The sequence below is a fragment of the Saccostrea cucullata genome, unplaced genomic scaffold (assembly GCF_032062105.1).
Source record: "Saccostrea cucullata isolate Sc308-1 unplaced genomic scaffold, CSIRO_AGI_Scuc_v1 ctg845, whole genome shotgun sequence".
NCBI classification, from domain to species: Eukaryota; Metazoa; Mollusca; class Bivalvia; order Ostreida; family Ostreidae; genus Saccostrea; species Saccostrea cuccullata.
Genome location: NW_026925447.1, coordinates 11,813 through 28,342, shown reverse-complemented (window position 1 = coordinate 28,342; position 16,530 = coordinate 11,813).

Genomic DNA, 16,530 nt, shown 5'->3' with positions numbered 1-16,530 from the left:
GTGCAGGACCATATGCACAATAATGCACTTGTGTTTGTTGATTTGTGCAAGACCTGCATGGTAGTATATTATGACATGCAAATTTTGAAGTGCTTTTTTGGTAATATAATGTTATAATAAGAATAATTTATGCTGCACATATGTAGACATATGTTGGAATTTACATAACCTGTTATTCCCTGTTGATTTATTGCAGCTGTGCAATACCCAAAGTAAAATAATTATGTCATTCTCTAAGAATTTATCTTGCTTGTTCAGTTGTATAGGACATGGCTTAAAATATTGATTTAGATCAGAGCACTTGATAAAAAAAGAATATCATATACTGGATAGTAGTTTACACTTTTATTTTTCCAGAGTTACCTATCCCACCAAATTAGAAACAGACACTATCCACACTGGGTAACACCTGCAGAAACTATATGGGCCATGTGGAAACAACAGTCAGAAATCAGATATGCATGCACAGACAACACAACAGTGGACAAACAAGTGCCCATTACCAAGGACATTGCCTCAACATAGCAAAGTATAGTGGCAACAGCCACTTTAAGTTTGAGTGATGTATTGGTTCATGTTTCTGGGGACTGCTCTGTCAACAAGTCCATTGAGTAAGATAATATCAGGATAAAATGGTTTTTCACTTAATTCAATAGTTTCTGTATAAAAAATATATATATCCTAATTTTGAAATAATGATTTTTATACACTTCATGTCTTTTATCAGTACATGAAGCAAACTTTAGTCAATTCTTCTGAAACAGGGGTTTGAGATATGGAGCAGGGCCCAAAATTTTAAATCCCAATCACTTTAACTCAATTGACCGATGCATAAAAAAGAAAAAAAAAAACAAAACAAAACAAAACAACAACTTTAATCTAAAAACTAACCTCATTCAGGATAAAGAGATTCATTTGAATATTTCAAAGCTTTGATCAAGATCTAGTAAACTAAAAGTCATATCAGAGGGATATTTACCAGTTTTATGTCAGATAGTACTAAACTACCTAAAATAAAACTTTCTAGAAATCAAAGAAGACTTAGGGTGATCATAGGATCATGAATATATATATTTTTAGATGGAAAAAGAAAGAAAATGGTAGAATCACAGGTCCTTCAAAAGAAACACATTTTATGAAATCATATCTTCTATAATAGTTGTTTTACAAAATATGAAACAAAGGGTGAACACAGTTCATGGATCATCTCTATAATCAATCTCTGCAGAGCTCAGTAGCCGTCGAGCGGGACCCTACGTTTGACAAATGCAAATTACTGTAGCATAATGGTATCCTAATGAGGATTTACTGTCATACAGGGAAAAAAAAATACATGCTTATTAACCCTGCAATTTCTATTGATGATGCTTTTAAGCTTATGCATTCGATTGTTGTATGCAATGTTGTTTCACTTTACATGGGGCCATACATGTTAAGAAAGTTGCATCACTTGGTATATGGAATATCTCAGTTAACACAGGACCATATGTGTTAAGTTGTTGCATCATGTTGTATATAAAAATATTTCTCTAAACACGGGACCATACGTGCTTAGAAAGTAGATGTTTTGTACATGAAATGTTTGACTAAACACAGGACCATATACATGTTTAGTATGTTATATCATTCAATAGATATTGGCTAAACACAGGACCAAATGTATTTGAATAATTAGATCATCTTGTACATGGAATGTTTCACTAAACACGGGACCATACGTGTTTAGTAGGTCACAGGTTGTAAATGGTAGATTTTCTAAACACGGGACCATACGTGTTTAGTGGGTCACAGGTTGTAAATGGTAGATTTTCTAAACACGGGACCATACGTGTTTAGTGGGTCACATGTTGTAAATGGAAGACTTTCTAAACACGGGACCATACGTGTTTAATGGGTCACATGTTGTAAATGGAAGATTTTCTAAACACGGGACCATACGTGTTTAGTGATTCACATGTTGTAAATGGAAGATTTTCTAAACACGGGACCATACGTGTTTAGTTATTCACATGTTGTTAATGGTAGATTTTCTAAACACGGGACCATACGTGTTTAGTTGGTCACATGTTGTCAATGGAAGACTTTCTAAACACGGGACCATACGTGTTTAATGGGTCATATGTTGTCAATGGAAGATTTTCTAAACACGGGACCATACGTGTTTAGTTTTTCACATGTTTTAAATGGTAGATTTTCTAAACACGGGACCATACGTGTTTAGTTGGTCACATTTTGTCAATGGAAGACTTTCTAAACACGGGACCATACGTGTTTAATTGGTCACATGTTGTAAATGGTAGATTTTCTAAACACGGGACCATACGTGTTTAGTGGGTCACATGTTGTCAATGGAAGACTTTCTAAACACGGGACCATACGTGTTTAATGGGTCACATGTTGTAAATGGTAGATTTTCTAAACACGGGACCATACGTGTTTAGTGGGTCACATGTTGTAAATGGAAGATTTTCTAAACACGGGACCATACGTGTTTAGTTATTCACATGTTGTTAATGGTAGATTTTCTAAACACGGGACCATACGTGTTAAGGATTTCATACCACTTTGTTTATGCTATATGTCACTGAGCACGGAGCCATACGTGTTGAGGCAGTTTCATTACTTTAAATATACACAGTATTTATTAATTTATTTGAAATGTCTGTTGCTGACATCAGTTACCAATAGTATATCAGAGCGTTATACCATATGTATGACATTATCTGTATTGCTTGATTTCGCCAAGCCAAGCCAGAAGTTGTCTGTTGGTTCCTTATACCTATCCTCACAAATTTAAACCTTCAGTTTGGTAATCTGTTTTTCCTCTCGAGTGGTCAGAAGTTGTCTGCAGTTAAGAGGAACATTTTTATAAGTTTGACATCTCGGTTGACTGGTCAGAAGTTGTCTGCAGTCATGTGACACATTTTATGCAGCATGGTGTATGTTTGACACCTTTGTTGACTGCTTCAGAAGTTAACTGTCTGCAGTCACGAGGCATATTTTTATGTCTATGCAGCATGGTGTATGTTTAGCAACTTTGTTGATGGAAAAAAAGGTGCCTGCAGTTAAGAGGCACTTTAAGGCTGCATGGTGTTTGTTTGATACCTTTGTTGACTGGTTAGAAGTTGTCTGCAGTAAAGAGGCGCATTTTGATGCAGAATGGTGTAAGTTTAACAACTCTGTTGACTGCAGCATGGTGTATTTTGATATCTTTGTTGACTTGTCAGAAGTTGTCTGCAGTCAAGAGGCATATTTGATGCAGAATGGTGTAAGTTTAACAACTTCGTTGACTGCAGCATGGTGTATGTTTGATACCTTTGTTGACTGTTCAGAAGTTGTCTGCAGTCAAGAGGCACATTTTGATGCAGAATGATGTAAATTTAACAACTTTGTTGACTGGTCAGAAGATGTCTGCAGTTGACAAGGTCATTGTCCATGATTATAAATTCCCATTTTGCTGTCTGGTTAATATTTACTACAGACAGGTGTTTTGTACACCTTTTAAAATTATTTGATGTTTTGCTCTTTGTAATGTTTTCACTCAGTCTTATTGGATGTTACTTTTTCTTGTTCATAATAACTATTGTATTGTCTTTTGAACTGAGTATATGTCAATTTAAAAAAAAAGAAGAATTTTAAATGCTTCTGTATTAATCATCCTGTTGAGGAAATTTGCGTCTCCTGCCAAGACGCCTTTGGGTGGGTGGATCCAATCTCTGATTGGATTGTGGCTGTTTGTTATTTTGTTTTCCCACCTTTTTTGATGACAGGCAGCAGTTTAGAGCATTTTGTATATGTCTTCCAAACTTATGATGTTTATAAGGGGGTCAACTTAAAATGCATGTATATTGTACCTTGTGAAAGATTACAGGGTTGGAATTATTATTGTAGTCTGGTTGACCCCCCTTTTGCCTATGTACATCATGTTACAATGTCATTATGGTGCTTGGGGTCAGATTGTGTAATATTTTGACTAAGATGTGTAATACTCTATATTTGAGTCCTCCTTTTTCTGACCCCCAATTTGTTAAATGTGTTTTACTTTTCCGTCATTTACTTTAATAAATGACATATTTCACTTCAGCATGATGTTATTTGTTTTTGCCTGTTTATCAAAAAACAAGCTCAGTCGTTTGGCAGGAGAACTAAGGAACATAAAATAGTAATTATTGCAAATAATTGCATTTATGTGACATGTTCTTGTTGTATTATGTTATTATAAAACAGTGTCTGTATTGGACTTAGTTTTATACTAAGTAGCTATTCGGTTCCTTTTTTGAACTAATTTTACCCTTTACCACGTGTTCATTATTGATCCGTTTACCAAACGAGAAAGCATGGTTTATTGAACTGCTGAATTTTTCGAACCCACCATCCACCCCTTCTGCCCCCAATGCTTGTAATTTCTTTCAGGTTGATATTTTTGTTGTTATGTTTTACCAATCCTTTTTGATAGTGTTTGAATGGGTTTAAAAGAGATTTATAGTACTTATTTCTACCGCAGGTTCTTACTGAACAAGTAAACTTTTTGTACATCGTAATAATTTGCAAATCCATGTATTAGGTTACTGAGAATGAGTCCGACATCCATTTTGTGTACCTCGCAATTTTGCTTATGTCTGCAGGTTTCCATATGATTTTTCAGCATAAAGCAGTGAGGCTTTTTATATATGTTTTTTCCTCGGCGGTGAGAGAAACATAGTTGTGTTCAATTTAATGCCTGCGCGATTGTATTGTTATTGGCTGTTTGTTATTTTGTTTTCCCACCTTTTTTGATGACAGGCAGCAGTTTAGAGCATTTTGTATATGTCTTCCAAACTTATGATGTTTATAAGGGGGTCAACTTAAAATGCATGTATATTGTACCTTGTGAAAGATTACAGGGTTGGAATTATTATTGTAGTCTGGTTGACCCCCCTTTTGCCTATGTACATCATGTTACAATGTCATTATGGTGCTTGGGGTCAGATTGTGTAATATTTTGACTAAGATGTGTAATACTCTATATTTGAGTCCTCCTTTTTCTGACCCCCAATTTGTTAAATGTGTTTTACTTTTCCGTCATTTACTTTAATAAATGACATATTTCACTTCAGCATGATGTTATTTGTTTTTGCCTGTTTATCAAAAAACAAGCTCAGTCGTTTGGCAGGAGAACTAAGGAACATAAAATAAAATTATTCTTTTAACCTTTATTTTTTTTAGGGGTGGGGGACATAGATACGATGAAAATTTATAAATTTTAGAACATATTGAGGTCCTTTCGCAAGTTGGTTGTATTTTTTTTACTTTTTCTTGTTCATGCCTGTATACAATGTATCATTACTTTGAATTTAAAAAAAAGTTCTAAAAAAAGCAATTAATGTCAAATGTTTCTATTATTGATGGAAAAACAAGTAGTGCTTTATTTATAAGACATACCTATTTCTTTAGAAAACATTATCCCAACTTTCAATAACCTTTATTTTCTATGATTCATGTTTAAAGAAAAAAAAACTTTGTATATAAATAACATCAGGAACCTTCTTTGTATTTTAATGTAACACCACCTGGTTGCACAGAGATGCTGTGCCAGTAAAGAAGTTCCGTTGTTTAATGCTTTAAAAATGTATGATAATTAATTAAGAATGGTCATAGTAATAATTTAAGACTAATTTAATGCAGATAATGTGGAATGAAGCACCAATATTAAGCTTAGGGAATCTTATATGGCCTTCCTTATCATTAGACCTTTTATACCCCGATAAACGAAGTTTCGGGGCTGTATAGTTTTTGTTTTGTCTATCTACAATCCCTGAAATGTTCTTCTTTCCAATTTTTCCGTTCGCTCACCATTCGTTTACCGTTTGTTCAGCATGCCTTCATCTTTTGCAGTTTGCGTTCATTGTTCACCTTGAGCTCGCGTTCACTGTTTACAAAACGTTCACCGTTCCCTCTTCGTTCCGCTTACTTTGCGTTCGCTTGAAGCTTTCGTTCACCGTTCACTTATCGTTCAGTCTTCATTGTCATTCGGAACTACAAAGTGAAAGGACTTACCTTAATGATGGTAAGGATTTACACATTTGTGATTTAAAAAACAAAGATATCATGTTTCTAATATTACAATTTAGTTATTATGAAAAATAAATGCAGATATTCTCTTGATTAAAGATCTCTAGAGCCAGATAAATTAATAGCGTGATTTTAAATTTTAGATATACAAACTGTTTGAAATATAATACATTAAAAATTTTTGCACTTTACGTTACATATAATATAAGCCTATTATTAGAGAGGGAAAATTACTAATTACCTAATTATATGTCTTCCATTCAGTATAATTAATTCATTCTATAAATAGTAGTTTTAAATTCTTAAATCCACTTTATCGTATTTGTAAAAAAGATAGCATATTTACAATATAAGTAAAAAAAATTTAATATTCAAACTACATGCGTTTGGAAACAAATACACATGTTTTACAGCAATTAAAATCATTGTATGAAAATACCAATAGGTGTGTGTATTAAAACTGTTATCATCCCTTAACTTTTGATTCAGTGGAGCTTTGACTTTTATATTTCACACATTTATTCCTTATGACAAAACTTTTCTTTTGTTACCACCAAATTTGAAATTATGACTTGACCTTGGAGTTTGACACAATTTTACACAAAACCTTCAAATTTTTATTATGGTCAACAATAAATATGAGTTTTATACCGGAACTTTATATAATATATTGTAATAATATTACTCTTTCTTTGTTGAAAGACCTTTCATGTTGCATCAACAACTTTGACGTTTTTACCTTGACCTTTGGTTTTTCCGTAATTATGAAAGTTATGATAGGTAAAAGCAAGGGCTTCATGCAGTCTTTACAAATGCACCGTAATCCTTGTTGGAAGATGCTCCATTGGATAGGAAGAACTTTGACTCTTTGAACTTGGCATTGGAGTTTTACCTCCTTTCAAAATACAACACTGACCATAATTCGTGAAGGGTTAGGACTATTTTTTGATATAGTTCACATATTTAATCCTAATGACAAACCTTTCATTTGATGTCAAGTACCTTGAGCCTTTGTTCTTGACATTGGAGATTGATCCATTCTTACGCACAGAAAAAACCCAAACTTTACTTTGGTCTATTTTTTTAAATGATAGATACTAGGAATTTCATATTTCAAATACCAATTCTTTGTGGCATGACATTTCATTCGAAACCAACAATTTTGACCTTTTATATTTCCATACTTTCTAAAAACTTTAAGCCTTTGCAATTACTTTTGAACGGTAAGGGATAGATTTTTCACACTTCCCTAATGTACTATTTGAGACAAGAACTTTCTTTAGAAGCCAATACCCTAGGCCCTTTGACTTAAACTCCAGAGTTTACCCTACCTTGAAAAGCCTTAACCTCGGTCATACCCTTGGAACAGGTTGTGATAGGGTTTTATAAATCACATTTGTATTCCTTGTGAAAGGTTTTACTTTAGGTACAGGGTGTTTCAGAAAACATGCAACCATTTACTTTATTTACCATATTGACATGCAAACAGGAACATTTAAATGTTAAATTAATGTTATAACATTATGCTAGAAGGACTCAAGTTTTTATCAATATCAAAAATTTTAAAAATAATTACCATATTAATTATGACGTTATATTTGACAACACTGAAAAAAGCGAGTTCAACATTTTTAATGTTTAATTCAATAAAAATCAATCATCAGGAATTTCGATACTGCTTAATCAGAGCATGTCATCCGTTCAATTGATTACGGTAATGCATGAAAATAAGGTTTAAAGAATGCAAAGACTAACTAATAGCAATATAAAGTCAAGTTGTATAGATCTGATCACTCTGTAGCCATTCCCAATGGATAGTTAAAACTTGATCAAAGTAAGGGGATGGGGTTAAAAAGTAGGATACATTTTTTTATTGCCCCAGCAGTATGTGATTACATGAATGGCGCCAAGGTTGGGGAGCCCTGGACTCACCAAACGGACAAGAAGTGGAATTTAAAGACATAACAGTGCATAGTACATATACATAGAATATTCAATATAACTAGAATATATAGGTATGGGAAAAAGAAGACATTATGAAATCTTATGATGTACTTTGTAGTTATAATTTTATGGATGAAAAACATTTCCAAGAAATGACATTAACATCTCTATAATATATGATAATGCTGATCAAATGACTAATCACTTTATCGGGAAGTATATATGAACATGTTACATGGCACTATTATTTGTTAATGAACTAATTTCAATATGAACACTATAAATTCGACCAGGACAATTTTCAATGAAAAAAAGATGAACAAACAAATCCTTTCACACCACATTCATACAATATGTGTATGTATCGAAGTCTTTTCTTATAAATATGTCTTTTTACTATACATATTAAAAGGTTCAGTACAATATGGTATTTACCATCTTTACCAAATATAACATCTATAAGGTTTATTTCAATGTTCTGGTCAGTTTTATCATTTATCCATTCTACTAGATTCTACTAGATTATTCCACAGTATATCAACATATAAACATTCCCAAAACAAATGGGTGATCGATTCAGGATAAATACCACAAAAAGTGCAGAGTTCAGAATTTACAATCCCTATTGTGATTGTATATTGTAATCACATACCAATGTGATTAGTTTTCCACCGCATTTGGTTAACATTTAAATCTAAAGCATTTTCCCATTTACTTTCATATTTAGGTTTATTCCATCTAGAAGAAATTAATATATCATAAAAATCTCTTGATCCCTTTTGACTCTTGAAAATTGTTTTGAAGAAACTGGGATAATAAGGAGAGTTATAAAGAACATCCTTAACAGTATAAGTTAAATTCAATTTTCTGACATTTCGCATTACTCCATGAAATAGTGTAAAAGGGGTTGACAGATTATACACCTCACAGAATTCTTCAAAACTCATAGGCTGGCCATCAGGAAGAAACAAATCTTTTATGTACTTTACACCTTTTTCAGCCCAATGTTTAAAGTATATACAGTTGTTAGATATCTTAATATTGTCATTATACCAAAGAGGATCTAGCATAGACAAGCTGTCAGACTCAATTATATTTCTTAATTCATAAAAAGCATCAAAAACATCTTTCCAAAAATGATTTGAAATTCTATTGGAAATTAATCTTATAAAACTGTTACCATAACAGGGAAGGAAATCTTCTTCTGGTGTTATACTATAAAGCAAAGTTTTCCATGCAGAAGCATTACCATTGCTAAACAGTCTACGAATCCATGTAATTTTTAAACCCTTACAAAAATCTTTAACACTTATCATTCTTAAGCCACCTTTTTCATGGCACTGTATTTAACAATTCTTTGCTACTTTAGGAGGTTTATTGCTCCAAATAAAATTAAAAAACATTTTCTCAAGTTCATGTAAAAAATTAAGGGGGGGGGAGGGGGTTCGGCAAGGAAATTAACAGGTGGGTAATTTTAGGAAAAATGATTGACTTTACTACTGTAATTTTGCCGGCCGTTGTCAAGTCTTTTTGACCAAGAGCAAATTATTTTTTTCATTTCGACAAGTTTAGATTTGAAATTAAGTTCATTCATAGAATTTGGGTCCAAATCTACAGAAAAAGTTATACCTAATACAGTGAATGGTTCCTGAGACCAATGGAGATTAAAATCTGAGCAAAAATCAACCTTTTCTTGAGACATGGAGCCAATTTTTATGCATTAGTTTTTTCATTATTTGGTTTAAGACCAGAATATTTAGAAAACTGATCAACCAGTGATAGGGCACGAGTAAGAGAAGCTTTTGTACCATCCAAAAGGATGACTGTATCATCTGCATATTGCAATAGTCTATATTCATTTCTTTAATAAAAATTCCTTTGATAGCAGGATTGTTTCTTATCATAATACCCATGATTTCAGAACAAAGTACAAATAAATAGGGTGAAATAGGGTCCCCCTGTCTACAACCTCTTCCAATATCAAAAAAATTCTGAAAATATGCCATGCTGGATTACACATAACTTTGCATTTGAAAACAACAATTTAATCCACTTTATGAACTTTTCACCAAAACCAAAAAAATTCAGAACTTTAAAAATAAATCTCCATGAAACTGAGTCGAATGCTTTCTCAAAATCTATTAGAAGAATAAGTCCTGGGATCTTTTCCTCATTACATTAGTGAATAACGTCATAGAGTAGTCTTGAATTTTCACCAATATATCTATCTTTAAGAAATCCCTTTTGGTTTTCATGAATAAGCGAGGGGAGAACACTTTTAATTCGTTCGGCTAAGACACTGGACAGCAACTTATAAGTAACATTGAGAAGAGAGATAGGTCTCCAGTTTTTCAAGTATTCTCTGGGTTTATTTCCTTTTGGAATTACTGAGATTATGCCTTGAGTTTGAGTCATTGCTAAACATCCTTTATCATAGCTGCAATTAAATGAATTTATCAAAACTTTGCTTAAATCAGACCCAAAAAATTTCAAAAACTCTGTAGTGAATCCATCTGTTCCAGGGGTCTTGTTATTTTTCATGTTTTTCAAAGCATTTAAAATTTCAGACTGGGAGATATCGTTATCTATTAGTGATTGTGTATTTGTGCCGAGTTTGGGAAGTTTGCAATCTACTAAAACTGTGTTTAAATAAACATCAGTTAGTGAATCATCTACATTTTTATATAGAGACTGATAGAAGTGTTTAAGATTGTCTAATATTTCTTTTTGATTTACAATATTATTGAATTACCTCTATTATCAATAATTTTTGTTATATTTTTATTTACATTTTTTTCTTCTTTTTTCTAGAGCACAAAAATATTTTGTTGGTTTTTCACCATCCTCAATCCATTTACTATGTGTTCGTATCAAAAGCCCTTCTAGTTCATATTTTCTAATATTTTCAAGTTCAACCTGTAGCTCGTCAAGTAAATTTCCATAAATTTGTAGATGGTGCATGTTAAACATTTCATGCATAAATTTTATTTGGTTTGAAGAAGTTCTTTCTTTTTTTTCCTCTCTCTGGATTTTTTACAGGAAAAGTAGATTGCAAACTCTTTAATTTTCATCAAAATAATTTCTAGTAATAAATTATCGTCAATTGTTGGTGAGCCCCTTTCACCTATCATGTATTCTACTTGAGTATCAGAAATAATTTGTTTGACCTTCGTAACAAAATCAAGATCTTTCAACAGCGAATTATTGAAGCGCCAAAAGCCTTTTCCTTTAGAAAAATTGTTAAATCTTAGTTGAAGTTCAATTATTGAATGATCTGTTCTATAGCCTGGAAGTATATTTACTGTATCTAGTCTTGACATCAGTTCTTCTGATATTAAAAAGAAATCTAATCTAGCCTGCTTGATAGGAGATTTTTTAGCCCAAGAGAACATTTTTAGATCTGGATTGCAAACGCGCCATGGGTCAACTAAATTGAATCTATCCTTTAATTTTTCTACTTCAGATTTACTTTTTGTATTATTTTCACGCACATAGTTGTAACAATCAAGATCATAATCTTGTACAAGATTCCAGTCCCCACAGACTATAACAAAGTCATCTTCAAAATCATTAATGATATTTGCAAGATCAATATAAAATTCTGGATTATCTTTGTTCGGGCCATACAGATTTACAAGTGTAATAGAATATCTATTGTCAATGAAAATACTTGAAACAATATAATTTCCATGGGGATCAAGTTTGACTTTTGAAATTCTGGTTTCTACTTTGTTATTAAAAAGTGTTAAAATACCTCTTGAGTCACTGGACCCTGAACACATCAAACAATCAAGTCCCCATTGAGAATAAACAATATCTCTCTCATTTTCTGTACAGTGTGTGTCTTGTAAGCAGTAAAATGTTGCATTATGTTCTTTTAAGTATTTAAAAACATCCTTCCTTTTAGTGTGATCATGAAGCCCTCAACAATTCATGGAAATAATTTTAAGCTTAGCCATACTCAGTATACAGATTCCAACAAGTATTCAACATACACATAATTACACATACACAAAGTTCAGTCATTATAGACTGAAACACTAAAAAAATACAACTTCCTGCATACGCTTAGAAGAAAACATATTTACATTTTTAGTTATGTAGACACTTAGAGGGGTAATACGGAAATATGTGGGGTCCTTGAAAAAAAACCATATTGGGCGAAGCGTAAGCCGAGCCCAATATGCATTTTTCAAGGACCCCACATATTTCCGTATTACCCCTCTAAGTGCCTACATAACGAATTTATCCTGCCGAATGTTCACTAAAAGATTAAATATTGATAGTATCAATAAACTGCTTTCACTTAAAGTCCAAGCAAGACGTTCTACGTCCATTGTACGTTGTCGTCAGACGCATTGTGTCGTCAGTTATGAAGCTCCATGCGGGTCACGTGAAAGCAGTATATTGATGATGTGTGGTTGGTAAATTTTTAATATATGGTGGGTAGGTCACGTGGAGGGGCCACATTAGCAATGTGTGGTGTGTAGACAGCATAACATCATTTCATGCAGTATTGCTCTGGCCAATGAAATTTCACGATTTTTATCAGAGGCAGGATAAGAAAACATTTTGAATGTTAATAAAGAGGCATTGATCCAGAAACTTAGGTGCGATCCTTTTGTGAAATAACTGAGTTGTGAACAAAATGAGTGAGTAAAGTGTAGATCAAATGTTGAGATACGTTTTGAATCTTAAATCTAGGACTTGGTAGAACAAATGTTAGCAGGACCATTCATCTCTTTCAAAACCATTAAACTGGGCTCGACACTCACCTGACTTAAACCCTCTTGACTTTTATCTGTGGGGTTATTCAATGGTTAAAGTGTTCACTCCCCCCCCCTAAAAAAAGAACTCAAAAATGGTCTGAAAATTAAAACCTAATTCATTTCCAGAAGACTCTTTGCAAAAGTAATGATAAGTTTCTTGCATCGGATAGATTATTTTTTCTTTCAGCAACATTGATGCAGTTTAGAGCATATTTTTTTTTTAACTAAGTGTAATTTTAGAAATTTCTTTTTTCTTTTGTAATTTATTTTCTATTTGTCGTATTTACTTTATTTTAAAAAGAATAAATCTTGAAGTAATTACTTTTAATTTTGATATGATGGAACGTAGTATTGGTCAAAACTCCAATAAAATCTAATCGCTCAAAATGATTGCATGTTTTCTGAAACACCCTGTACATACATATTTCATCCGCATTTGAGAAATCTTGACCTATGCTATGTTGCCATATACATGTAGGGACATCAGTATTTCACAAACATAGTTTTTTATTATACACCCTGTACACAATGTTTAACGAAAACCGTGAAAAAGACTTTTTTTTTAATTCAAATATTGACTATTAAAGTATTTTTTGACACGCAAAGATTTAAAATTAAAAACAAAGGATTGTATGTTGTGTTATTACTTTTCGGATATGAGTTTAGATGTTGCATTTTCGATTACAGGGGAATGAAAATAAAAGAAATGGACTGTGTTGTATGTGTGATTAATATGTGATTGTTAAGAAAAACAACGGAAAATTTTCTTAAGAAAAAAAGAGAATAGGGAAATATTTAAAGTTATGATGTTGTGTGTAATGGACCGAATAACCCACTTCAATTGTTCTGAGCTTTACATAAACGAGGTGATTTCCTGTTTTGCAGAAAAATCTCATGCAAGGAACATAAAGGTAATTATTGTTGAATTATATCATATTTAATTTGCTTTAAAACATAACTGTATTTAGAATTTTGAAAGACTTAATTTGCGGCAATAATAACAGATTTTATTTTTCGATATACAATGTATTCTTTTTCCAACATTTATGTAATACTATGAATTTGCAGTCAACTTGTAATGATACTTTAATCATGTATTATGATACAGTATTTTTTGTGATATCAAATTATCTTTAAATTGCTGAGCACGTAACAAATGTTTATGAATTCCTAATTGTTGCACAGAAGTCGCAGCGGTAAAAGTGCAAAACAAAATTATTGTTATAAAACTTGCTACAGTACATAAGCCAATTCATCGAAATCTTTCTCTACACATATAGCTTAAGGTGTTAAGAGGAAAATTAGATTTTTTGTGAGAAAATAGTTTACGTGGAATTTAATTCCCCTATATAAAAATGGAGCGGCGTTTTCCAATACCTTCTGGCAGTTAAAACAAATTAAAATAAATAAATTACAATGCCCGAGCTAAACTCAGTTTTTTTTTCTTGCAAATATATTCAAATTATCCATATTGATAACCATATGCCGGTTAAAAACCAGAACACTTGTACAGTGTTTGAAATATATTAAATGATACGTTTTAAGTCTTTTGGTGCGTTATAAATCAAGAAACAGACATGGTAATAGGTATAATGTAATCTTTTGTGCATAACAAATAAAATTATTTTTTTCCGGAAACTAACAAAAGAAAAACAGTTTTAGCTTATAGGTCACAATGTTACAAATTTTGATGTCATTTGAAAGAATTTGATGAGTGAAAATGCATATAAAATATGAAGTGTATCTCTCATGGTTTAAAAGTTACCCTGAAGATTAAAAAAAGTTTATTTTAGCATAAAGGAAACAGTCAGGTCACAAGGTCATTGACCTTTGTGTCATATGAAAGGACTTTTTCAGTGATGTATGCATACCAAATATAAAGTCTCTATCTTTTAAATTTGCAGAAAAAATATATATGGAAATGGGGACGGGCCTTTGATATACCTCTTAAAAGTCCCATGTTCAATGGGCTTCAAATCTGTGGATTTGACAGGCCAGCCCATCAAACAGATGCTTTTTATTAACATACTGACCTTCCTTGTTTGTCTTGTACATTAGTATACATCTCTATGGATTTGTCAGGCGGTTTGGGATGATAATGGACTGCTATATGCACCAATTTGGTGCCATTTTAATACCACTGAAGGCTCTAATTGAAATGTTTCTGAAGTGGTTTAGGGACATGTATTACAATCTTTCAAACTGGATTTGACACTTCTGGTTTGAAAAGAAAATGTTCAAAGCTTTCAAATTGTGTTATTACCTAACCTACTATATAAATTATAATTAAGCATTTTGAACTGTTTCACGGTTTACTTTATGTTTTTGCGTGATCATGAAACAGTGAACTGTTGACTGGCCCACAGAATGAACTGTTGACTGTTTAAAGCGTCATCGTGATATTCAAGCGTTTTGATGATCACGACATCACTATTTACCTGCTCTATAATTAAACAAATTTAAATAAATCACACAAACAATCCATTTATTAAGTATTACTTTAAATTAAAAATTTTAATTTAATCTTTATATTATGTGTTCAGCTAAGTAATAGACAAGTATGTGAATAAACAGTGGTGAAAACGTTTTATTGATTGTGTTTTTTTTTCCAATTTAATTAATTATATAGTAGTTTAGGTAATAAAACACTTATTTAATGACTACTCGGTGAAACAGTCAAACTGTTGTCCCTCGGTAGTGGGGGAGACCTGGGAAACTGTTGCCCTCGGCCTTCGGCCTCGGGCAACAGTTTCCCAGGTCTCCCCCACTACCTCGGGACAACATTTTGACTGTTTACCTCGTAGTCATCAAATAAGTGTATAATGACTTTACGATACACAATGACGCAAATCCTATAGAAAAAAATGTGTTTAATGACTTTTTATACATTTTGTTTATTTTTGGAATTAATATCAGTGACAAATTAACACTACAGTAAAAGTAAATAAAACATGTCGTAAGGATGAATTACAACTGTTCTCCCTCTTCCCTCAATGGCCATTTTGCCCATGTTTTCTGTTTTTTAGTTGTATCAAATTTTAAAAATCTAAGCATGGTCCCAAAAGTAACTAACTACACAAACAGGCTCCAAAAATTTAATACAGATTTGTTGCTTTAAATGTTCGCCACGTGACATTGATTTTCATAGATGATTATTGATTTTCTTTCAACAATAGTTAAGAAGACTCATTGGTCCTAATAATTTGAAAATATACCATTTTATCATGTACTTTTTCAATAAATACATTTGTTAGAGTGAACACAGAAGTTTGTTAAGTGTATTTTTACACTAATAATACTTTGATCCATTCACATTAATAACTTTTTCGGGTAAATTTAGTGACAATCGTTTATGTACATAACATATAATGAATAAGGAGTGTGTTTTACACTTGTACAGAAGCAAATAATTTGAAATATATGATAAATATATGCTACTGCCACCTGATCAATATGGTAATTTGATATCGAAATGAACAGATTTAAAGTTGTAAAAAAAAAATATTTTTTTTTCTTAATAAGTTGTAGTTTGTAGCTTGGTTCGTATTTCCTTTGCTGTGAAGAAACCTGTTTTATAAACTATTTTAATGACGTTAAAATACACACATGATTTAATCTTTAAGAATCTTAAGTTCTTACTTTAAAGTTTATACCGAATTTTTCTCATCACATTGCCAGTATTAACCCGAAAGTATCATATGTTACCTATCCATGCAGAATATAAGGCAGTAGCTTTTACCTTTTCGTTACTTGGTTGAGTGTATTA